General features: G+C 33.6%; 1 pseudogene; it reads left to right on the top strand.

The window, feature by feature from the left end:
* Positions 1 to 6276: 6276 nt before the first annotated feature.
* On the top strand, positions 6277 to 6376 carry LOC122125935 (annotated as a pseudogene).
* The last annotated feature ends 5548 nt before the right edge of the window (positions 6377 to 11924 follow it).

The raw sequence follows: 11924 nt of genomic DNA, 5'->3' as shown, positions 1-11924 counted from the left end.
TAGACAATTTATTTAAATCTGTTAAAAATTCTCCTCTATCCCAAACTGCCCACTTTAAACAGTTTTGTATGCTTTCCCTAAGATTGTCCTTCATTAACTAATTAAAATTTTGAGAGGTCAAAGTTCAGGACCACATGGTTTTACAGCGGAATTTTACAAGGCCTTCAAAGCAGAGCTCACACCAATACTCCTCCAACTCTTCAATGAAATTGAAAGAGAAAGCTCACTACCGAACACATTCTATGAATCCATCATAACCCTCATCCCAAAACCAGGCAGGGACTCATCAAAGAAAGAGAACTATAGACCCATTTCTTTGATGAACATTGATGCAAAACTTCTCAACAAAATTTTGGCCAACCGACGTCAACAATTCATCCAAAAAATCATACACCACGATCAAACAGGATTCATTTCAGGGATGCAAAGCTGGTTCAATATACGCAAATCAATTAATATTATTCATCACATCAACAGGAGCAAGAATAAGAACCACATGGTTATCTCAATAGATGCAGAAAAAGCATTCGACAAGATCCAACATCCCTTTATGATGAAGGTTTTGGAAAAATTAGGAATCCATGGAACATTTCTCAATACGATAAAGGCTGTATATGACAAACCTACAGCCAGCATTATACTCAATGGTGAAAAGCTAAAGCCATTTCCTCTTAACTCAGGAACAAGACAAGGATGCCCACTCTCTCCACTTCTCTTCAATCTAGTATTACAATGCCTAGCTACAGCAATAAGACAAGATGCAGACATAAAGGGGATCCAAATAGGGAAAGAAGAAATAAAACTCTCCCTCTTTGCAGATGACATGATCTTGTATTTAAAGAATCCCATAGACTCCACTCCCAAATTACTCAAGCTGATTCAAAACTTTGGCAAAGTAGCAGGTTATAAAATTAACCCCCCAAAATCAATGGCTTTTCTGTATGCCAACAATGAGAAAAGTGTGGCTGAAATTAGGAAAGCAACTCCATTTGTAATAGCCCCACAAAAAATAAAATACCTAGGAATTAACTTAACTAAAGAAGTGAAGGACCTCTATGATGAAAACTTTAAAATCTTGAAAAAGGAAATCAACACAGAACTTAAAAAATGGCAAAACCTCCCATGCTCCTGGATTGGAAAGGTTAACATCGTGAAAATGGCAATATTTCCCAAGGCTATCTACAAATTCAACGCAATACCTATCCACATTCCAACCTCATTCTTCAAGGAAATAGAAGAGGCAATCCAAAAATTCATATGGAACAATAAAAGACCCCGAATAGCAAAAACGCTCCTGAATGGAAAGGACACTGCTGGAGGAATAACAATACCAAACTTCAAACTCTACTATAAAGCCATAGTAATCAAAACAGCTTGGTATTGGCATAAGAACAGACCTCAGGACCAATGGAATAGAATTGAAAACGCAGAAATGAACCCACAGACCTATAGCCATCTAATCTTCGATAAGGGAGCTAAAACAATAGAATGAAAGAAAGACAACCTCTTCAGTAAATGGTGCTGGCAAAATTGGTTAACTACATGTAGAAAACTTAAGCTAGATCCTTATATATCACCCTGCACCAGAATCAACTCCAAATGGATCAAAGACCTTGAACTCAAAGCAGACACTCTGAAAACATTACAGGATGGAATTGGAGAAACCCTGGGTCTCCTTGGCTCAGGCCGAAATTTTCTGAATAGAGACCCGGAAACACAACAAATCAAAGAAAGGTTGGACAAATGGGATTGCATAAAGATGCAGAGCTTCTGCAGGGCAAATGACATAGCTAGCAAGATCAATAGAAAGCCCACGGATTGGGAGAAGATCTTTACTAGCCATACAATGGACAAGGGTCTCATATCTAAAATATACTTGGAACTCAAAAAATTAAATCCCCCAACAACAAATCCTCAAAGAAACAACTTCCCAATAAATAAGTGGGCGAAAGACTTAAAGAGAAACTTCTCTGAAGAAGAAAGAAGGATGGCCAATAGACACATGAAGAAATGTTCAACATCCCTAGCAATAAAAGAAATGCAAATCAAAACAACATTGAGATATCACCTCACTCCAGTTAGAACGGCAAAAATCAAGAACTCTAACAACAACAGATGCTGGAGGGGATGTGGACAGAAAGGAACCTTACTTCATTGTTGGTGGGCATGTAAACTTGTTCAACCACTTTGGAAAGCAGTATGGAGGTTCCTCAAAAGACTCCACATAGCGCTCCCCTATGACCCAGCAATCCCACTTTTGGGCATTTACCCTAATGTTTACAAACAAGACCACACTAAAGCTACCAGCACAACTATGTTTATTGCAGCATTATTCACCATAGCTAAGATATGGAATCAACGCAGATGCCCCTCAGTAGATGAATGGATCAAGAAAATGTGGTATATATACACAATGGAATTCTATGCCTCCATCAGAATGAATGACATTGCCCCATTTGTTAGGAAATGGAAAAACTTGGAAAAAATTATATTAAGTGAAGTAAGCCAGGCCCAAAGAAACGTAGGTCCCATGGTTTCCCTTATTTGTAATATCTAGTATATGTATGAGTCAAGCAGAAAAGGTCAGATAATGTGATGTCAGGAAAATGAACCCTTAGATGTGTATTTTAATGTTTTTTTCTTTCATGCATGTGTTTCTAACACATTTATAAGATTATTTCTTTGTTGCTTTGTATGTCCCTCCCCCACAGTATAACCCCTGGTTTCACTATATTTGATGTCAGTATAACTTGTGGAGGAGATGGGGAAAAACCAGTTGTTTAAGGATACAGATGGACCTGTTGCAACAATGAGAAGTACAAGTTGTCATGTCCAAAACGAGCTTTACAACGTTGGTGCGGGGGGGGGGGGGGCGGGGGGGGAAGGAGAAGGATTGGGATTAGGGAGGGAGGGGGGAGGCTGGGAAGGGATGTGAAGGGTAAACAAAGGAGGAGGCTGCAATGCTTGGTAAGAAATGTACACATTATCCTGCCCATGTAACTGTAACTCCTCTGTACAGTATGTTCACAAATAAAATTAAATTAAATTAAAAAAAAAATTTTAGAGGTCATAATCATACTCTATAGAGATTGCTGTTTGGTTGTGGTTTTTGTGTGTGTTTGTTTTTTTTGTTGTGTTTTTTCACTGAATTTAAAAAGGTTGTGCAAGTTTGTTACAATTAAATATGTCCATCTAATTTTCCAGTGTTCCAGGATCAGAGTCACTCCATCTATCATTCTAAACCAATCCCTTCTACAAGATTTATTTCCGATTTACCACGTCCTTTCTCACATGTGTACATTGAGTGTTCTAGCTGTACTATTTCCTCGTTCCATTTTCATTCATTCTATGTCTTTACTATTATTCTTCTCTGTTTTCATCTTTCTGATAGTCATTCTGTTAAACTGTCTGCTAGTACTTTGAAAGCTTTATATACATTCCATGGAGTTTAGATCCTACATATACTTGAACTGATGTCAGCTTATATTTCCATAGTTCATTCATCTGAAGTAACAATTTGCAAGACTGGAGACATGAAGCACCTAGACATGATTTTATTCCCCTCCATTTGAAAGATTAATCTGTAGTCAACATGAAAGTTTAAAAAGGGCTTAGAATGTATTCCTAACTACCAGTTTTGTAAATGGCTTTGTACAATGGTGTGTGATTATTTTATTTTACATGGGATAATATTTTCTACTACCTATGAGTTTTGGAAAAAGAAGAAAACTAAAATTGACTACTGTAGAGGAATATGATAGAAATAAAAGACAAATTTTATGTTTGTCAAATCTCTGATGAGTACCCATATTTAAGACTTAAAGTCACTAGGAAGGGATGTGAAGGGTAAACAAAGGAGGAGTGTGCAATGCTTGATAAGAAATGTACGCATTATCTTGCCCATGTAATTGTAAACCCTCTGTACAGTATGTTCACAAAAAATTAAAATTAAAATTAAAAAAAGACATAAAGTCATATTTCTTACTATGTTAGACAGATAGGGAAAACATAAAACACCATATGATAAGGCAACTATTAATGACTTTTCAAAATCTATTTATTATGTGATGAAATTTACTTTATTAGCTAATGTTTTGGTTTGAAATATGGGAGGCTGATCTATTTAACAAATTTTTGAATGCACCTACTGAAAAACACAAACGGTGGGGGGTACTATTTCTACATTTTAATGAATGGTTGAACCTGTTTGGCATTAGTGCTGGGAAATAAATCAACTCTATTGTAACTTGCTCCCTACACTTGAAAAACTTGTAACGTCACTAAATATTATCTACTTGTAAAGTGTTACTTTGGCAAGTGTGAGTTTAAAAAGTTTATTTGAAAAGGAATATACTTTCAGGAAATTAAATGTAGGTTATCATTTGTTTGAGAATGACAATATTTTTATACTATAGAAACAAGTTTTACTGAAATACCAGTGTTTTGAAGCACTAAGGATCTTCTCAATGTTTTTCTGAATTATATTTGACCTCTATGTCAAGTATTCCTAGCATTTGTAGAACAATTTTGGATCTATCGTTCCAGGAACTATTTTTTGGCCTGCTGATGCTGGACTGAAATCATTCATTAATCATTACGAGAGGGGTATTACAAATAATCTTGTGACATTTGTGGTCTTGTCCACTCATATGGGATAGTCACCTGAAAATTGAAAGTTTCAATTACTGCACTTTAACATTTTGTGATTTCATCCTGCATTTTAAGTTGCCTGGCATTTGACAATTGCTTACTGGTAATTCCTGCATTTCAAGGAATTGTGGCCCTAAAATATAGGAAAGGAGAAATTGAGATGGTTCTTCAGTTACTTTCTGTTGGAATGTTGCATGGGCCTAGATGAGAACTCTTGCCCTAGTTATCTGATGATGAAGATAAATGGGACCTGGGATCCTAGGACCCGTGGGTCCTGTAGAAGAATAATACCTTTTAGACATCATATCAGCAAAATTTGAGTATAATCAGTAGAAATGCTTCAGAAATATACAGAAAAACAGTTTGGGACCAGCGAGTTAAAGCAATAAACAGAGCAGCAGAGTAAAATCCCTTATAGATTAGAGGAAAACAAAATTGTTTTTTTACCATGTGAATTCAGAAACCAAGAACACTTAGAAGGTATCACAAGTTTATAACGAAAACATTGCATTGATTTTTTTATATTCCAATATATATTCTAATCCTGATTATTTATATTCCAATCTATTTATTGGAGTAAATAACAACTAATTTGTCAAATTATCAACTAATTTTAGTAAGATTCACTGTGTGAAATATAAAAGCAGCACATATAATTATAAATTATATAAGTATATGTAATATAAGAAAATGTTTTGCATTGTTCTTTTGTGGTTAGGGTAACAAAGTCAACTGTTTTAAAATATTATTCCATTACCTCTACCTCAGTGTTTGGTAGAACTAGAGCTAAAGCTTTACCATCCAGAGATGTACAGCTTAGAGACAAGAGGTAACACTGTGATTAAAACATTACCAATTTAAGGCCTAATAACGAGGAGAAACATATGGACTTCTCCTGGAGCTATGGAATATATTTGGTGATAGAAAATCGGTGGTGTAAGTTCCTGCCTGGTTGGATGGTGGACAGGCCAGGACATTAGGTAATCATGCATATGAACAATTTTTTTCACCTTCTTGGCATTAGCTACTTTTGAAATGGTAGGGATAATAAATAATTATATTTTGAAAAAATACCTTCTGTCTGAACAGTTCTGTCTGAACTGTTAATCTCTCTATGATCACTTGTAACTAAGATTAGTTTTGCTCCAGTAAGACAAGCTATACTGTCAGGGTAAGATATTCTGGTTGGTCTGTTCCTAAATTGGAGCAAGGGTAAAGGGTAAGGGAGACATTTGTGCCAGTAAGACCTCAATTTGGAAATTTTAAGCTGGAGAAGTTTAGAGTAGCTCTTAAGCAAGGCTTAGTTTGAATCCTTTAGCTACACAAAGCTAACTCAGTTGATAAATAAGTACTTGAAAAGCCATCACCTTTGGACCTACCTATAAAGGCTTCAAAGTATGATCAAATTTCAAATAAAAAAGACTTTAAAAAGTAATTGACAAAAATTGCAAATGTGAGCAATTGAAGAATCAAAATAAGTTTTTTCCACCAAAAACAGAATTTTACAGAAATAAGATGAATAGAAATTTAGGAAACAATAAGGTTTCCCTGTTACAAATAGGCAACCAAGGATATATGCCTGTCTTAAGATTGCATCATTAATTACTTAAATTTACAGGATACTACATGCTTCAGCAGCACATCTACCCAAATTACAATACAGAGATTAACATGGCTCTTGCACAAGGATGATATGAAAATTTGTGAAGAAATGAAAAACAGTTATTAAACAGTTGATTACAAATATACAAGTGTAATTATACATGTAATTCATAGGAATAAAAGTTAGTTTTACACCATTTAATCTTCACCTTTTTATGAAGGCCTTTACATTGCATAACCTTTATAAAAGTTTTGAAATTAGATAACATTTTCATTTTATCCCAAAGAAATAAAATTCTATAAGGACCTAGGAATTAAAGGAATCTTAAACCTTTTCTATATGGAATGCAATCTGAAAGGACACATTAATGAACCTATATATTATAAAACAATGTTGAATTCAAAGTACCATATCTAGGAGAGAATGAACTAGATTATGGATACTATACAAACAGAATACTAAATATTTTAAAATATACTTTTTTCAGACAAGCACCAGAAATATCTTTAGTTTCTGTACTACTCATTTCAACAGATAAGTTAAAATTATTTCTTATTAAAAAATCACAAACGCTACAGAAAACATTATAGATGCATACAAACAACTTGAATGTATATTGACATCAAAGTCAGGCAATTCACTTGGAAGAATACCATGGAATTCATGAATTTTTAAAGTAAGATATTGCTGTTGCTTTGTATTGTGAAAATATTTTGTATGGACACATAGGATGGACTGGAAATTTTGAAATTTAAGTAATTTACCCAAACCATTAGGACTTAGGAGAACAATTTGTACAGCTTTCCACAACTTCAAAGAGGTAGTGATACATACTTATTCTTTTGGCAATATCAAATGCAGTTTCTTCCAAGTTGTGCTTCAGACCTGGTTTGATATAATGGTTCAACAGAAGGAGATCTAGCATAACTTTGCTATTTCTATTCCCAGCAGCAAGATGCAAGGGGGTCAAGAGGCCTTTAGTTTGGCCATTGGTATCTGCATCATGATGTAATAAAGAAGCCACTCTGTTATTATTCCATGTATAAGTACTGTGCAGGGGTGTCCAGCCATTCACAATTATTACATGAATATCTACCTTGAGCTACCAACTCATGGACAATGACTAAGTGTCCACTGAAAGCTTCTCGATGAAGAGGGGTGTACTCATCAGCATCACTAGTATTCACATGAGTGGCCTTTTTGGAAAGTAGTCTCTGCACTGTACTAAGGCGATTATTTTTGGCAGACCAAAGAAGATATTTGCTTGGATCCTATTCCAGTTTTCTCTTGCAATTGATACCATTTCTCACTTTTTCATCTTGTTCCTCATCTTCTTCAGAATTGCCTAGCTAGAGACTTTGAGTGCCAGTGAATATGAGGTGTCCATGTATTTCCCCAATAGTTCACATTGGATGAACTCGTCAGAAATATCCGGTGAATTTTTGGCATCTGTTTTTTTCACTATTATTTATTTTCTCTTTTTTCATTTTTATCATTGTAAATTATTCTAACTGGAGAGTAGGGAATTGGTAGAGAGCAGAGGAAGATTTTCCTCCGTATTCAAAGGTACAGACTGAAAATGAGGACCAGTGGTGTATTCATGTGTAGCTTATTTTAGGAATGAGAAAATAGGAAATAATGCCTTCCATTAAATTATTTGGGAAATGGCAGAACAGAAAGTGAAATAATGCAACCAAAAATATAAAAGCAAAATAAATTAGGATAATTATGGAGCAATCATATTACCTATGAGAACCATGAAAGGGAGAGAGGAAGAGAGAGACAGCTGTTCAATGATCTAGCTAGCCAAGAAATTCATCCCTCTGATCAATTTATAGAGCAAACAAATTCATTTTTTAAAAGAGATGGAAATAGAATTTAAGATCAGATGTCTCCATTGTTTTTAATTATATTCTTATTATCTTAAATACTTGGAAAATGGAATTTCTATTCAACAAATCAGTTTTTTAAGTATAATTTATCTTTATATAACTTTTCCACATCCTTTCAAACCTCACCCCACTTTAATTTTTTCTAGTTTCATACTATCTGCAATGAATAATATACTTTCACTCTCTTCGTCCATAACTCTCTTTATTCCTTCCTTTTGACTTCCCCTCACACCTTCCAAGTGACAGTTTCCTGACATATATTTTGTTGGATTAAAAGTTCAATTTTATAAGAAAATACACTTTTGAAATACTCCTCTGCAAATAGCATGCTTTGGTTAATACTTTTTGTAAACCTGTATAAAGTTCTAGCTTCCAAATATGAGACATAACATGGGTTCTTTGTTTGTCTGGCTCTGACTTAGCTCATTAATATATTTTTAGATCTATCCATTTCATTTCAAATAATGTAACAGTCTTCAAAATGGATAGGTGCAATCCAATTGTGTATATGTGCCACACTTTCTCGAACCATCACTCCACCAAAGGGCATCTGGGCTGTTTCTGTAACTTTGCTAAGATGAATAGTGGAGCAGTGAACATGGTTGTGAAGGTGATTTTACTGTAACCTTTTGGAAGAATTCATCACTACCATTATGGGAACAGTCCTCTGGCCAGTTTTCCAGAATAAGCACATCCCTACCTTCATCTTCATCCCAATGTATTGCAAGTCTTCAAAAACACACTACCCCCTACAGGTCTCAATAACCTAAAACCACACTGTGCCCATATTCTTTCAATACATTATATCATAAATGTACATATAATTTAGTGAGAACCTTCTATGTATTTTCCTAATGTGAGAATGAGGGACATGACAGAGTAAAAGTAAGAAGTATGCAATTTAATTAGCTATTATCACATTTAAAATCATTTTCAGCTCTAATTCATAGCCTCACATAATATTATTATAATCTTTATTTGATTACTTCATCTAACCCATAATTTGTAACAGGTGAGTTAAAAACAAAGGCTAAAAATGTGGTTTGATTTTGACACTCATGTGTGAGGTTGCACAATATGGGCAAATATGCTCATTTGCAAGGTAACTCTATTTTGTCTGAAGTACCACAAAACATTTTCACTTAAGTTGAAAACATTGTACCATGGGTATATTCTATCTCTCTCATGCAGTTTTCCACTCAAATACTCAAATCTTACAATTATTCCACTTATTTAAAATCATAGCTTTTTACTTTAATACCCATAATATTAGAGTTTGAATTGAGTGTCTAGTGCCCCCTAAATGGGTGTTCTTACCATTTTGTCATGTCTCCAGCCCTAAATTATCTTGATTATTTTTCAGATACTGGTGTATGATATTGGGCTCAGTCCACGTTATGTTATTCTTCCTGGAATTTAGAATAACAGGTACATGTCATTGTGTAAAGATCTTTCTGTCCAGTCTGGGCTTTAACCTCTATCCTCACGAGAGTAGACTCAAATGTAGTGAGGATTTTCATAAATTTGTCATAGCTGATGTTTTTATAAGTCATGTCATTTTCTGCAGGTTTTTGAGTACTGAATTAATTTGTTTTCTTGGGTTGTTTTGTTTCATTTGAATGTATGTGTTGAGTTGTTCCTCACTTTTCTGGTTTCTTTCAATCAAGTTCTTACCTAACGTGGTGAGAATCCAATCCTTATTTTTCTCGATAGTCAATGTGAACATGATTTATTCCAAAGCAATTTGAGTAATATTTAAACACCTTCATATCTATGAATGATATATAAATGATAAGTGCTTCGAAGGGTCTTTTCATTTTCACAGCACTCTTTGTCATACACAGACAGATCATGAAATATATGAAGATAATAAAACTACAGATGCTAGCAAGAAGAAGGAAAACCTATTATTAATAATTTGACAGAGGCTTCCCTTCTAATGAAAGAAATACGTTGCTTCATGAAGGATTTCACAAAATTATATTGCTTGGAGGAATCGAACCCAGGGCCTCAAGCATGCAAGGCAAGTGCTCCAACACTGAGCCACCTTCCATGCTCTACGAATTCTTAATTGGTAGGTTATTTAGTTTATTTTTAATTTCAATTTAATTTTATTGTAATGGTAATGTACAGAAGGGATACAGTTACATAAGTAAGGTAATGAGTACATTATTATGGAAGAAACATTGTTATCTCTTCCACTGATTTTTTTGCACACTCAAAAAAAAACTAGTTTTTCCTGTCGTTATTGACCAATGGGTACTGTTCTTTCTTTGTTTATGCATTTTTTATTATAAAATTGATATACAGAGGGTTTACAGTTACTTAAGTCAACTAAAGAGTACACTTCATTTTATTTTCTAAATTTCAAATTTTGAACTTAATTATTTTTTATTGTTTCTTTAGGGTAATTCTTGTTTCAGAGTTGTAGGATTAGTTAATTTAGTTTTGCATAATTTCAACACAAGTAAATTATTCAGACATATAGTTTGCTTTCAAAATAATTAACATGAGAATATTTAAAATTATTTTCTTAAATTTTATATGGTTGGTGAATTTACATAAATTTATTTTCTTTAGTTCTAAACATATTTGCCTATTTAACAAATAGTGTATTTTCAAGAAGCACATAATTTATTTTGAAAGGCTTTATTACCTGGTCATTATTTGGAAATATTTGTACTTGAATTAAAAAAAAATGTTTGAGGTGGGCATAGCGATTTGTTCTTTCCATTTTTCTAACTATGATGGTAAGTATAAATAGTGTTCATAATTCAGGAGAGACTGAGAAACTATGAGACCTTATCATAAAATTTCCAGAGTGAAATGATTAGAGATATAGTCATCCCTAGCAAGATATAGAGCACCTGGTTATCATATTCTAAATCTTGAGTTAAAACACCAGTAACATCAATCTTTTGTCAAAATAAAAGGACACATATTTCAAAATGTTTATTATTTAAAACTTGTTTGCAAATTTCTCATGTCTTTTATTTCTGAATTTTCAATTTACTTAATCTATAAGAATCCAAGTATCTTGTGACTATTTTATTTCTACTAAACTTTTAAATAGTATGAGCAATATTGTGATTTCATATATTAAAATACTTTTACTATTTGTGATAATTTCTTCTGTTTATTATGATAATAACAAATGTGTGTATGTGGTGTGTGTGTGTGTTTATTTGGGTTTTCTGTGTGTGTGTTTTTTGTGTACTTTCTAATGCTTGGGAGATCACACAATTGCTTCACATATGTTAGGCCAATGTTTTACCACTGAGCTATACTATCTAGTTATAACACAAATAGTATTTTAAATTATGACTTTTAAATTTTCGTTCCTAGTATGTTTTTTCTAAATTACATATGGTAAAATGTGATCCATCTTCTGTCCACGTTAGCAATTGTTATTGTTATTCTTTCTCTTATTTTTTTAGAAATTAATTATATTCCTATTACAACTTCTTTACATTGTAACAGATCTATACAATTCTTTATTTTCTATTTTTTTCCCATGTTATCTGACTTTCAGTCCAAACTATCAGGTGGATTAAAAAGAAACTAGATTCAGGACACTTTATTTTTCTCCTTCTCTTTTCTGAAGTCTTTCTGTTTTTTGAAACAATACCAATGACATACAACTCCTGTGTGGTCCACCATTCTTCCCCCTCTCACTCTCTTCTGCAGTACATCTCAAGTCGTTATCATTCAGCTTTATTATGCTGTACTGTTATCTAAATCTTAACTCATTCCTAAACTAATTATAGTTGCATTGAGCA

This window comes from Dipodomys spectabilis, unplaced genomic scaffold (genome assembly GCF_019054845.1).
Source record: "Dipodomys spectabilis isolate Male_0828 unplaced genomic scaffold, ASM1905484v1 ptg000267l, whole genome shotgun sequence".
In the NCBI taxonomy this organism is placed as follows: Eukaryota; Metazoa; Chordata; class Mammalia; order Rodentia; family Heteromyidae; genus Dipodomys; species Dipodomys spectabilis.
The sequence above is the reverse complement of the archived record's forward strand: the minus strand, read 5'-3'. Positions and strand labels throughout refer to the sequence as shown.